Genomic DNA, 15,589 nt, shown 5'->3' with positions numbered 1-15,589 from the left:
TGCTACAGAAGCAGTTTCCCCTTATCATTCCCTAGAAGTACCCACTAAATTCTCTTTGCCATGTATGAGCTACGCCCTTTTGACAATTTGCATGCACATAGTGTGTTCTGATTTGATTCAACACTCGCCTTGACATTCTCTGAAATCTTTAGCTAAATGTTCTCTGCCTACCTGATCCTGACAAATGGAAATCGAGACGAAAGAACTCTGGCTTCCTATTCCGACAAAAAACTATATTTAACGAATAGAAAAATTGCTTAACATAGGTGAATAGCCCTTGCCCCGAGGGCTTTGGGGGACTAACAACCCCATAAACATAGTAACTAGACCTTTCAGCTATCCTGAGCAAAATAGACACCGTAAAATTTTGATTTGATGTGTTTAAGGAATAAAGGGGTTTGGGAGGTGGGTTTACTGCCCACCAATCACTCTTGACTTATGAAAGAGGCACTAGAATTTTCAATTTCCAATTGAATGAGCCCTTTCCGAAGTTTCTATGACAAATTCTTTTATACAGAATGTCTTGGAAAAAAAAATATAAATAATACATTGTGCCGTCATCGCTGTTTACTTAGGCAGCGATGTTGCACTGCCAATGATCATCTATCACTCTTTTATAAATAAACTTCAAGTTCTAAATGGCCTTTTCTAGTTTTATTTAAAATCACTTTGTTACTAAGAACAGTTAAAATTTGCTCAAGTTAGAGGAGGCTTTTTCCTTTTGCACACCTACTCTACATTGTCAAACAGTGGTAGGCAATTACAATTTTATAATCATTTGTTTCTTCTCCACCTCATTCAAGCCTTTTTGAAACAAACGATTTTTTTTTGCTTCCCGAATTGAAGGGTCTGATTTTATAAGGGTATATGAATCTATTTAATTATGAATCAAATAAAAAACTGTTATCTGAAATGGAAGTAAAGAGCGACTTTAGAAATTTTAACCAATAGATGTTATTGTCTTCGTTTCAGGAATTTTTATTCTGCTCTAAAATTAATCTGTTCATTTAAGTTTTAATTTATCTGCTATCATTTGGATACACTCTTTTTTAGTTAATTTCCGTTTGTTCCTCATATTATAATCCATATTACACTAAATATACTTAGGAATACGTAAATATAACCTAAATCTACGTAGAAGTACACTAAATAGCCTAAAAAATTATAGGAATTGTCAATTCATCATTACCTTTAACGCAGCAAGGACTAAAGGTAGAAACTCTGTTAATCCGAAAACTTTTAGAGCACTAATAATGTTGTTAATTTAATGAGGAATAGAATAGGGTCTTGAATTGACCCTTGGGGCATACCATAGGAGTTAACCAGGGTAGTCTGGTCGAAATAATATTACTATAACTGAAAAATTGAAACCTTCTTGTTAAGAATTATACGGATAAATATAACATAACCTCTATTAGTTTATCAAGCCAGTTGTCAAGTACATCAATAGTTAGTTATCAAGCTAGAAGTATAAAGTAGAGAAAGAAATGGTATGAAATATCTTGTTCATATTGAGAAAGACAATAATAAGGGCTTCATTATTATCAAGGTCATCATGGATGAATTGGGTAACAACTAACAAAGAAATAAAAATTCAAATGGGTATAAGTCCTTTTATTAGACACTGAATACAGATACAAAAATAATCTTGATATGTTGATCACATACACCAGTGATCGTCATCAGCAGACAAACTAAAGTATTAGAATTAAAACAACGCAATTAGAGAGAAAAGAATAATTACTTTGGGTCATAAATAGTTTCCGGTTTATTGGCTAGATTTGTCTAAAAGAGTTCATTAACAGGATTCATTCAGAGTCTTGAGTTATAAGGTTTTATTCGTAATATTGCCTAAATGTAAGTTTAATTTCTAATGAAGGTTGCAAAATCTTCTTGTTCTTTCAATTGCAAAAGAGGTGTTAAATTTACAGTTATGTACTTTATTGGTCAACCCATCCCCAATAGTCATATGTTAGCAAACTTGTAGTCAAAAAGAGAAAGTAGACTTGGCAAAGGACTTGATGAAAACACATGTGTTACAGTTTACATATGATGTTTCCATTCCGTGGTTACTGCTCAAGCTTTGAGTAATTCAAGTAAAGTTTGAAGAGCCTAATTAGGAGAGAAAGACTGAGAAAAAATCTGTGGCGAGGTGAATCGGGAATAGGTCAGACTCTATGTGTGTGTTTGATTATTTCTATCTATTTTATTCTTTGTTATTTTTGTTTTTATCTAAATAGCAGAGATTATTTTCTAAGACAGACTGATCACATCAACTTATCAGTTACAACAAAATACTTATTATATATGTTAAAAACAAAATAATGCTTATTAGAAAGGCTGGAATAAATCTTTCGATAGCTCTTTAATATTCAAGTTGGGAGGCTATGGAGGTTAAGGAAGGTTGTGTTTGCAGGCCTAACCAGGTCTTGAGTTGGATAGAATAGTCAACGTAAACTAACTTAGCCTTTTGGAGCATAATTTTCATGTAGAAGAAACTATACATGTACACCCACACGCGATACAAGAGAAATTAAGGTCCATTAATAAGTGACATTGAAGATTATACGAAGGTAGCAAAGCTTCTAAGCTTTGGTTCCTTTACTTTGATTAAATAAAAAAAAAACAAGCTCTTTTCAACTGAAAGTAAGGAGCAACATTAAAGCTGAAATAAATCAGAAGTTATTACGTATACGAAGGGGTTCGCCTCCTCGTCATTACCTCACTCTTTACCAAGGGCGCCAGCAGAAAATTTTCCGGGGGGGGCAGACGCCAAAATATCAGTGGACAATTTAGGTGGTTTAGGGCACCAAACTACGACTTTACCCCGAAGAGGACAAATTTGTAATCAATTTAAAATTCTGAGAAGCTAATTTATTGAAAAGTACTAATAACTATATTTTAGGCTTCCCAGTTGTAAAAGAAATAATGCCAAACGGTGGCAGTACTGGATTCAACCAAATTGATTCACTTTATTTTGTAATGAAATCAGGCTACGTTTGGTGATCTGTAATTGCGTATCAGCTATATTGAAGGGGGGTGAGTCATTGTTTAGGTGGGGGTAGGGTAGATTCTTACAAAAGTACATTTTAATTAACAAACTGATTACTATTCCTGAGGCTTCAGATAAATGTTTAAAGAGGTAGGGGGAGTAGGACTTAATTAAAATGTTTCTCTATACAGCTAAATTGTTGCATTCCCATATCTAAAAGCACATAGGTGGAAAAGGCAAGGCAGGTCATCATCAGCCCCGCCAGGAAGTTTCTTTGGGGTGGCAAATACTGCTAGGAACTTAGTTTTCAGCAAATTTTAAATGGTAATATTTTTCTTTTTCCATTTATATGAAGTACCTCAATGTATTATTTATTGATAACAAAGTCCTATTCTAGAGGTTATGATAGATTCAGTTATATAGAAGATAAGAGAACTCACAGAATTTCCATCCCTACAAACAATAATACTCCTTTTCATCTAACCGAAATTCTTTAGTAGTAATGTTAACAAAGACTTTTCATTAAAATCGCCAATTTTTTAAGTATATCCAAATTTCATCCAAAATTGAAATTGCAAATTTAAACATGGGACGGTAATAATCAACGTAAACTTATTGACTTACATATTTTAAAAGCAAATAAACTGGGATTTAAAGGACCAGTACCTCAAATTATATCTTGGTTAGGCCTGGGTATTATTTGGAAAACAATCTGAAATTAAATTAAAAAAATAGCTTTTCAACTGAAAGCAAGGAGCACATTTGGAACCTATTTTAACAGAATGATCTTTGTTTGAAGAGGGCTGTCTGCTCCTTAGCTCCCTACTTTTTACTGTGAAATTTGGCTTTTTTCAAATTTTGAAGAAAATATGCAATTGGAAAAAAAATGATTTTTCAAAGCACTAAAAACTCAGAGATAATGAACAAAACGTTGAGAAGGGGGAAGTCCCTCTTAAATACAGAGTAATTTATATATATTTTAAGTTTTAAACTTGACCCTTACATTAGTTGAAAAACCTTTTCTATTTGTTTAATTACATTTCATGAAAATGTAAAGTTTTATGAATACAATGAATTCAATACTTTATGAATTATGAATACAATACTTCAGGCAGCGCAGAAGAAACTATCAATATTTCAATGATCTCTATTTGGATTTTGATCGATAATCAAACAGTTCGTGGTAACGAACTGTAAGTAAGGAGTGATCCGGTTCAATAGTAACTGAAACTCTTAGAACGGAATTTTGAATACCAATAAATATATCAAAAGAATTAGCTTATTATGATGATTCCAAATATATCAATTTCATTAAGTTTAGTCTTACCCATCAAAAGCTACGAGCGTAAGAAATTTTGTCGGATTTTCGAAAAAAAGGGGAAAGACCCCCTAGAAATCATATAATTTTGACGAAAAACACATCATCAGACTCAGCGTATCAACAACCCTACTTTATAGGTTTCAAGCTCATATCTGCAAAAATGTGGAATTTTGTAATTTTTGCCAGAAGAAAGATCAAGAATGCGTGTTTATTTGGGTTTTTTTTCTCAGGGGTAATCGTACTGACCCAATGGGCCTAAAACGTCAGGAGAAGGTTCATTCTAGTTCTAGTCCTCTTTTTAAGTTACCAAAAAATCGGAGGGCAACTAGGCCTCCTTCCACGACACTTCTTTCAAAAATCGTCCGATCTAAATTTTGAGATAGCTTTTTTGTTCAGCATAGTTGAAAGGCCCAATAACTATGTCTGGACATAAAATGACCCCCTAAAGCCCCTGGGGAAAGGTTTTTAAGTTATAAAATTTGCCCATTGTTTTATTTTTTATTGGGAAGTATGCATATATTTTTCAGGTGGGAGGGTTGGATGAGTTTTCTCCTGGGAGAATTTTCCTTGGCGGGGGAAGTTTCCAGGGCGCGAACTTTTCAGGAGAAATTTTACACTGGGTTAATTTTCCAGAATTCCTATACAAAATTATTTATATGTCTTGCTTTTTCTTTACCTATTCAATTTTACGCGGGGAGATGTTAAGGGTAACTATCCGGGGTAAATTTTTGCCAGAATCGAAAAGTCCAGAGGATATTTGTATAGGAAGGGGGTTTTTCCGTTGAGGTGGAGTCAGATATCCTGGCGTTATTTAAAACAACGATCAGAAATCAAACAAAAAAACGAGTTTTTTTCAACTGAAAGTAAGAAGCAACGTTAAAAATCAAAACGAAGAGAAATTATTACGTATATGAGAGGGGTTGCTCCCTCCTCAACACCTCGTTCTATAAGCTATAGTTTTGATTTTGTCCGAATTTTTTAAAAACGACTTCTGAAACACAAGGGTCTTTTAATTATAACAATAAGTAACATTTTCTTAAAGTGAAGAGCGAAGTGTCGAGGAAGGGGCAAACCCCCTCAGATACGTCATAATCTCTGTTCACTTTAAGTTTTAATGTTACTCCTTATTTTCAGTTGAAAAAACTTGTTTTTTTTTCTTTATTTCATGAAGCTTAGTGACTAAAATTTTTCTGAAGGCAATGAAAAAAGTATGTCAATTAAAGTAAAAGTATATAAAAATGAAAAAAGTAAGTAATTACAAAAAATACACAAAACAATAGCCTACTTACAAAAATTGCGATATAAACTCCTAGCATTCAGTTCTGTTCAGCAATGCCGAAGCGTTGGACGGATATTTTATAACAAAATCGACAGTTTTTAACTCGGTTGTCAAACACCAAAATATTTAATGCCCACTTTTATAATGCGTTACTTTTATAATGCATAACAACTTTTATAATGCGATACTTTTCATAAAAACCTTTAGAATCGGTTATTATGAAAAGTAACGCATTATAAAAGTAGTTTGTTCAAAGTAAAACATTAAAACTAAGATTTAAAAATAGGTAAAATTTTTAAAAGCAGTATTCTTAATTCAATTTTGAATACAAAAAAAACAATGTATTTGACACTTTCATACTTTATAACTGTAAAAAATTAAATATTTTTCAAAGTGACAACTAGATAAGTACAATCACTCCTGGGGAAAAAAATAAGAAAACACAAAAAACGTGTCCGTTCAGGGGGAAAATACAGAAATTCCCAGCATTCCGTTCGGGGGGAAACATTTCTAATTATAGTGGTTTCCTATATCAGCTCATGGGTACTCTTGCAATGCAATCAAAAGTTGACATTTTCTTTGTGTTTTCTATAAGTATACGAACTTTCTTGTGTACTAATAAACAAATACATTTTTAGGATCACCATAAAAAGCTGATTCTCTGATTACATGTTATCAATAGTTAGGCTCGTATACTTTCGTTACTGACAAGGATCGTTATTTACTTACCATTTAGTACTATGAAGAATTTGAAATTTTTTGTTGCTCCAACCAAATCATATAGAAAAATTTTTTTGTGGAAAACTTGAAAGGGGTCACTCAATCACAAGTTAGAACATTTATTTTCCTTATTAATGGTCAAAATCTATTGGCAGGTAGCTAACAATGAGGCAACGCACATTTTGTCCATGTTTTTTCCTATTCTGCTCTCTTTCCTTTGGTTTCCAAATAGTTATTTTAGAGTCCCAAATTTATAGAGGGGAGGGGCATAACACTCACCCCCACACCCCTGCCGGTGCCCATCCTCTTTACGCTAAAGTTCGAATTTTGTTCCAATTCTTTAAGAATGATCCCTGAATCACAAAGGCCGTTTAATTAGAATAAATAACTCTTATGAAAGTACCAAAAAAAGCATTAGCGTAAAGAGCGAGGTATTGACAAGGGGGTGAATCCCCTCATATACATAATATTTTTTGTTAGTTTTAATTTTTAATATTGCTCCTTAATTTCAGTTGAAAAGACTTGTTTTTTTTTAATTTTATGTCTAATTGTTTTTTAAATAATGCTGGGAAATACGGCACACCCTTCATGGAAAATTCCCATCCCCCATGAAGAATTCTTCCATAAGAATATACTCCCATGTAACCCTCTTCCCTTGAACCCCCTCACTAGAAAAACTACACTTTAAAGCCTCTGTATACTTCCCAATAACCAATACTAAGTGTAAACTATGGACAAAGTTCATAACTTATAGCCCTTCCCACGGGGACTTTGGAATCGGGTGATTTTGGGAAAAAATGTGACCGTGGGAGGGGGCCTAGTTGCCCTCTAATTCTTATGGGCACTAAAAAAACGGCACTCAAACTTTCGATTTCCATTCGAATGAGCCCACTTCCGATATTCTAGGACAACTTTGTCGATACAATCACCCCTTAAAAAAAAAAAAAATAAACACGCATCCGTTATCTTTCTTCTAGCAAAAAAAAAAAAATAAAATTCCACATTTTTGCAGACAGGAGGTTGAAACCTCTATAGTACAGTTCTCTGATACACTGAATTTGACATTGTGATTTTCGTTAAGATTCTATGACTAAGAGGGGATGTTTCCCTTTTTTTCGAAAATGAGGCAAATTTTCTCAGGTGAGTTTTCAGGCGAGTTTCTCAGTGGGTTTTACACAAAAAAACTCAAAAAATGCATATAAAATTCGTTTATATCCATTTTTTTACGTTTTTACAATTCAGAAAAACATTTCAGGGAGGGGGGAGAGTTCAGACCCCCCTAACCCCCCTCTGGGTACGGCCTTGCCCAACTCCACAATAAAAGCCCATGCCTATATAACCACATTGTGAATATTAAACAAGTATTTTATACAAAATAAATCAGGAGAGAATGTTGACTATTACCCATTTATATTTGGGGATATAAAATATAGAACTTTTCACTATAACCATTGAAAATAATTACAAAGCGATTTAAAAACAAATACAGCAAGAATTTACTGGAGCTTTAATGTCACTGAAACATTACTTACTCCATAACCAAGTCTACAGTGACTGGCAAAAATGATTCAATCACACTTTCTAGCCCATTTTTGAACTGAACTTCCAGGGCCTTACTCACTTCTCTATCCCAGTAGAGAGTCCAGGCCTTCATGTTCTTGTATCCCTGGAAAGAAGAATTTTTTTTTGGAAACACCTGAATAGATAAACATAAACAAAACATCAAACTTTTTATTCCATCTATTTTCTTAAAATTGTGTCTTGTGGAGCAGAGAAATGTTTTATATTTTGATCTCAAGCACTAATTTGCAGAAACTGCAATTTGCATGCAATATCACTTCCAATGCTATTTCTCTGTGTTTTAGTGCTTGCTTAAAATAAAGTAACAGTTCACATGAATGTTTTGGGAATTGAAATAATTACTATTACCGTTAGTCCATTTCATTTTGAACTCTTTCTTGGAATGCTATGAACTGCAACCGAAACATCAAGTTTGAGCCTCGGATTTTTGAACCCCCTTTTGATGACGACCTCTGCATGCCCACGGACAAGATTTATGAATGCGAAACAACACCTCTGGAACGTCCGCACAATTTCTCAAGACTCCAAGACTGAACAAGTGCTAAGAGCACTGGAAGATTACCACCTTGACCTTCTGGCTCTGTCAGAAGTTCGATGGCTAGGATCTGGATCAAATAAACTGGATGGAGATGTGACCATTATATACAGTGGATCACAGCAAAAGCATGAATACGGAGTAGCCCTAATGATGACAAAACAGACTTCCCAAGCTCTACTACAGTGGACGCCGGTCTCACCCAGAATCTTGAAAGCCTGTTTCATCGGTGCGCATGCGAAACTGTCGGTAGTAGTATGCTAAGCACCCACTAATGATGCCACTTACAAATCAAAAGGCGAATTTTACAGAGCTCTCAACTCCGTGGCAAACGACATGCCACGGCATGACATGGCATGTTTTCTAGGAGACTTTAACGCGAAAGTAGGGAGCGACCGATCGTTTTCCCCTGAGGTTCTCGGAGAGCATGGCCTGGGCCAGCTTAACGAAAACGGAGAAATACTTATTGACTTCGCGCTCCTTAATGACCTAGTAATCGGAGGTACCCTATTTTCTCATCGGGATGTACACAAATATTCTTGGATATCTCCCGATGGCCATACCCGAAATCAGATTGACCATTGTCTTTGGAGAAGGAAGTTGAGATCAAGCCTACTTGATATAAGGGGATGTAGAGGAGCTGACATTGGCTCAGATCATAATCTGATGGCAGCAAAAATCCGCCTCAAATTGAAAAGAAATAGAAACGCAAATAAGGCTCCCTTAAACCCAGTCTTTGACTTGGAGAAACTGAGGTTGAGGGAATTCAACCAAGCCTTTAAACTAGAGATGCGTAATAGATTTGAAGCCTTGTCTTTACTAAATGATGCTGATAGCAATCAATACTGGGAAAGCATAAAGTTGTGCTTTCACAATGCCATTGGGTACCGCAAGAGCCCAAAAGACCAGTGGCTATCTGACCAAACATGGGAACTCATTGAGACAAGGAAAAAAGTAAAAGCATCACTTATCCAAAGACAAACCCCCGACCAACAGATCCTCAGAAATGATGAATACAGAGCCGCGGATGAACCGGTAAGAAAGAGTGCCAGAAAAGACCAGATAAATCTGCTGGAGCGAAAAGCAGCGCAGGCAGAAGGGGTAACGGAGAGAGGTGATTCAAGAGCCGTCTATAAAATCACTAATGAGATTATTGGAAAGAAATCCTCTATTCAACATGGACCAGTAAAAGACCCCTCGGGCATCCTGATAACACAGCAGTCTGACGTAAACAAAGTTTGGGTCAGTCACTTCGAGAAGCTGTTGAATAGACCCCCACCAGAGGATCCCCCAGAGATCCCAGCAACAACACTGTTTTCCTTTGATATCAGCATGCATCCGCTGTCATCCACTGAAATTATACCAGCAGCAAAGAAGCTGAAAAATGGGAAGTCGCCTGGCGAAGACAGGATATCTGTGGAAATGATCAAAGCGACTGTTATGACCTGCCTCAAGCTCTGGACAGCGTTGTTCGCAGTAATCTGGACGACCGCCAAAATACCTTCGGATTAGAAACGCAGCACGCTTGTGAGGATCTTTAAGAAAGGCGATACGTCTTTCCCAGGCAACTGGCGAGGAATCTGCATGCTTTCCATACCTAGCAAATTGCTGACGCACATTTTACTGCAGAGAATCAGCTCGCAGCTCGACAGACACCTTTGCGACAAGCAACATGGATTCAGACCGACCCGTTCATGTGCAGACTTGATATTCACCCTACGGACACTGACGGAAGATAGCAGAGAATGGCGCTCCAAAATCTATATGATATTCATCGATTTTGAGAAGGCATTTGACTCAGTAGACTGCCAAAGTCTGTGGAAGATCCTACTGCATTACGAAATCCCTGAAAAGATAGTTTTACTGATTGTTGCATTTTATGAAGATAGCGAGTGCTGTGTAAAGACACCAGATGGCCAAACCCGTTTCTTCCGCATTATGTCAGGAGTTAAGCAAGGTTGCGTCTTGTCACCGCTACTTTTCGTAATTGTTATTGATTACATACTGCGAAGTACAAGCACAGACGGAATCCAGCTGAATCCAGAAACACGCCTCAGTGATGTAGACTTCGCTGACGACATCGCCGTCCTAGAATCATGCAAGCAAAGACTCCAAGAACTCCTTGACAAAGTGAGGGAGAGAGGCAGCCATGTCGGCCTAAAAATAAATAATGAGAAAAAAATTGCATGGCTACCACAGATTCACCCCTGAGCATCACTTGCGGAGACCGACACATAGAGCAAGTTGTCCATTTCAAATACTTGGGAAGCATAATAGAAAGTAGAGGATCGACCACAAAGGAAGTGCTCACAAGAATTGGCCAAGCCAATGGGGCCTTCAATAGATTACGGTAAGTGTGGCGGTCCCTAAGCTTCTCTATACGGCTAAAGTTACGACTCTTCAATAGCAATGTTATGCCAGTGCTGCTTTACGCTGCCGAAACCTGGCACCTGAACCAGGAACAAGAGTGAAGAATACTTGCTTTCAAAAACACATGTCTCAGAAGAATTTTCAACATCCGTTGGCAGCAGAGAATAACAAACCAATCCATCCGTGACAAGACTGGCCAGCCTCTTGTGACACATATCATAAAAGTTAGCAGATGGAGATACCTTGGTCATGTACTACGTATGGATAATCTCCGATTACCTACTACAGTACTCCTGTTACAATTATTCAATCCACGCCACAGGGACAGACCCAGAAACACCCTGCGTCAAACGTCCTAGACATATCTCTATAACCTTGACACATCAATCCAACCTCAGTGGGAGGACATACTTGCAGCAGCAAATCAGCGGGAAGATTGGCAGCTTTTTCTTGATGCACTAGGTGCCTCTGGAGGCACAGGTGGATCTAAAGTCTTAGGTAAGGTAATACTTGCAAGCCCATTAGGCAGTTTTTTTCCAAGCGTGTTTTAACTTTCGGCTAGTGTGGACTATTGTTCGTCTTTTACTGGGTTGCAGCTACTGCTGCAACCACGATGTGTGTTGCGTCATCATGCATATAATGTCACTCTTTCATATAAATTCTTTAACGTAATATTATAAAATATAAACCTGATTACAAACAGGAAAAAGCCTATGGATTTTTCTTCTTTGAAATAGTAAGAGGCGTACCTCAAACAATCAAGTAGCTAACCAACTCCAATGTATGTGATGGTTTGTTATTCAAATGATCGTCTTTTAATGTAACTTATTCCAATGATCGTGTTTTAATGTAACCGCTGCAATCGGATAATTAAGTCCAATGTATGCAAATGGTTTGTTACTCAAATGATCGTCTTTCAACCTTAACGGATTATAAACAGGAAAAAGCCTACGGCTTTTCTTCTTTGGAATAGTAAGAGACGATTCCCAAAGAATCAGGCAGCTAACTAAATCCACAATTTGTTCTTTATCATAAACTTTATTAATCAGATATTGTAATATATCCTACCTATTCTAGTGGTTGGGATAGCTGTCTCCCACCCAGTTGGTTCGGGTTGGATTCCTGGTACGGAAAATATAGGGATTCCTTTTAGTATTTTAATTACTAGGGGCTGTAGCTATTCAGCTACCAAACAAAAATTAAAACTAATTTTAAAATTCTCAAATACTTTTCCAGTTTAAATTACAAGATTAAAATTATTGCTCAGATACCATGAATGTTTTTGTAGTTTATAACTTCATCGATTCTGAACTAAAACTAAAATAGAATAAAAATTGATTTTTTCATTTTTTACGTAACGTCACTCATCGCGTCATATACCGTTATTAGTGCACATTTGGTGTTAGATCTTACGTCACATCACTTATTACTTCATATATGATTATGATTGCTTTAAAAATCAAATATCTTTGAAAATATGAAAAGATATCTAAATTGCAGTTTTTTGTAAAATGTGATTCTATTTTTATTATTTTTTTTTTTTGACTAAAAAAGGCACAAGATTTTTTAATTTGTGTTCAAATAAGCCCTCTCGCAAAAATATAGGACCTCTGGGTCGATAAATTCATCCCTGGGGGGGGGGCAAGGGCAAATAAACACGCGTACTTTTTCTGGCAAAAAATAAGAAATTCCACATTTTTGCAGATAGGAGCTTGAATCTGGTGATGTGATTTTCACTAAGATTCTTTGAATTTTAGGGGGTGTTTTTATCTTTTTTGAAAATAAAGAAAATTTTATCAGGCTCGTAACTTTTGATGGATATGAGTAAATGGATGTGAGCATTGATGAAACTAATATATTTTAAATCAGCACAAAATCCGATAATTTTAATGTATCTATTGATATTAACTTTCCTTTTTTGAGAGTTTCCGTTACTCTTGAGACGAGTTGCTCTTACTATACAGTTTGTTACCACGAACTATTTTTTATCGTAACTAAATAGTCACCAGCATGCTTCAGTAGGTGTAATGCAGGGTCCTTCAACATAGGTTTCTGCTTCATTGTAGACCATGCCCTGCTTATTTTCGACAATGTTTATTGAAGCACAATCATGTCCCTTGTAGATATATTTATATTGATACTTTACCAGACCTATATTTCCTACATTTTCGGCATTTATGTGACATGGGTACTTTTTAAGCATATGAAGATCATATTAGACGACATGACGATTATCATGAGTAATTCGGCGATTATTCGAATCTTTTCGATAAACAGTAAGGTCATGAGAAAATTCTTCTTTATTCATTTCGTCTAATTAAGGATAATAACGACGTCAATACTTCAGTTTTTTATTATCCGCTAGAGATGTGACTGAATTGTACTGCTTTGGAAAACCGAAGTGGCACCAGAATGTTCCATTTATATTAATCATACAACTTGTATTTGGATTTAAATTCCCACACAGATTATGAATTATCCACTTTATGACTAATTTTCTTAATAATGGATCGTTGGAATTTAGAATTTCAGCTGAAATAAGATCATCAATATCAACTGAATTTTGAATTCGATCCTCAGGACTCATCATCAATAGCAAATGCATATTTGTTATTCCACATTTTCGAATTTCAATCGTATACACATATTCTGCCATCTTTCCCAATATCTGATCCTTATCAATGTCACTGATTATATTGTCAAACTTCAGTTTAAGTAGTAATGCATCTATATATTTGAATTACACAAGGAATTGCACAAGAATATGCAGTGTCATTCGACGTACGCATTGTAAAAAGCGACCAATCCTTTACCTACAAAGTGGCCAAGCATGTTTTGACGCCATAGTCAAGGCTGTATAAGATAATCAGACTGGCTTTTTGTTATTGATATGAATTGCACAAGATGTGCAGCGTAGCTTCACGTGGACATTTAAAAAAAGCTTGCAAGCTATAAAGTGATTAAACACGTTTTGACACTAGATGCTATTTGCATGCCAAAAAATTGGATGCTACAATCAGAATTGTTTGATTGACAGTTGCAAAAAGGGATAAGGGATTCGCGAATTGGACTGTACGAACGTTATTAATTGAATAATAGGAAAAAAAACAGAACTAGATAACATTTGCGAATTGGATCGTATTAAGATGGAGAAACAAAAAGGGGTGGTCTTATGACTTGACCTACCTTTACTTCTTCGATGTGTACTGTATAATACACAAGTGGTGTTTGAACAGTGTTGTCAATTTAAAATACAGTTTAACAAAAAAGGGTGAAAAGTGTTTTGGGGGAGATGGGTTGATTGGCAGAAGGCTGTATTAGCATAGTTATAGTGAAGGGCAAGTTGCTAGCGAAAAACCCTTGTGGATGAGTTGAAATAAAATTTTTAATGAGAAATGGCTGAAAAGTGTTTTGGGGGAGATGGGTTGATTGGCAGCAGGATGTATTAGAGAAAATCGCCTAATTATCAAAAATGGGGAAACACCCTCCAAAAGTGGACAGGAATGGAATTTCCTTGGGCGGAACTTTCCATGGAAAAGGGGGAGGTTATTTTTACGTGAAAACAGCTTCAACCATGGCCCGCCCCCTGCGATCAGAAATTAAATTATAAAAAAGTTTCTTCACCTCTTGAATACATAATGCAGAAATTTCATTCAAGAAATTACGAAAAAATTGTAAGTAAGTAAAAACGTCTCTGTGTGTGTGCAAGGTAGAGCAATTTCCTCACATATTCCACTATTTAATGCAAAAGTGTAATAGATATAAACCATACAAGAAAACCCACGCCTGAGGCACTACATTATCACGTGGACATTGCAAAAAAAAAGAGATATTTATTATAAATTTGGAACAATATCAATCTTTGGAAATGGTTAACGATAAAAATTGTAAGTATGTAACAATATCTCTGTGTGTGTGCAAGGTAGAGCAATTTCCTCACAAATTCCACTATTTAATGCAAAAGTGTAATAGATATGAACCCTACAAGAAAACTCACGCCTGAGGCACTACATTATCACGTGGACATTGCAAAAAAAAAACGAGATATTTATTATAAATTTGGAACAATATCAATCTTTGGAAATGGTTAACGATAACAAACATGTTTTCAACCAGATGGGTTTTTGAAAGCACATTTAGCATGGCGTGTTTTATTTTTTTTATTATTTTTTTTTTGGCAATTGACGTTTTTTCTGATAACAAGTACCATTCAATGCGATCGTGTAGGTGTTTTTTATCTGAAACCTATGATTTGGGATGCTATTTGGACTTTTCAGAGCTAGGATTCTTAGTCTATCATACGTGTGTGTTGTCTGAAACCTATACTTTGGGGTGGGTAGTCTGCTATTTCCGGCTTTTATGAGCTAGGTTTCATAGCCCTTTGTTGGTGTGTGTTGTCTGAAACCTATAGCTTGGGATGCTATTTCTGGCTTTTATGCGCTAGGTTTCATAGCCTTTTGTATGTGTGTGTTGTCTGAAACCTATAGTTTGGGATGCTATTTGGGCTTTTCAGAGCTAGGTTTCTTAGTCTCTCATAAGTGTGTGTTATCTGAAACCTACAATTTGGGGTGTGTAGTTTGCTATTTTTGACTTTTCTGAGCTAGGTTTCGTAGCCTTTTGTAGGTGTGTATTGTCTGAAACCTATAGTTTGGGGTGGTATTTGGGCTTTTATCAGCTAGGTTTCTTAGTCTCTCATAGGTGTGTGTTGTCTGAAACCAACAATTTGGGGTGGGTAGTCAGCTATTTCTGGCTTTTCAGAGCTAGGTTTCTTAGTCTCTCATAGGTGTGTGT

Source organism: Artemia sp. Qi Xiang Cuo, chromosome 8 (genome assembly GCF_049724085.1).
Source record: "Artemia sp. Qi Xiang Cuo chromosome 8, ASM4972408v1, whole genome shotgun sequence".
Taxonomy (NCBI): Eukaryota; Metazoa; Arthropoda; class Branchiopoda; order Anostraca; family Artemiidae; genus Artemia; species Artemia sp. Qi Xiang Cuo.
This window is presented reverse-complemented; position numbering follows the sequence as displayed.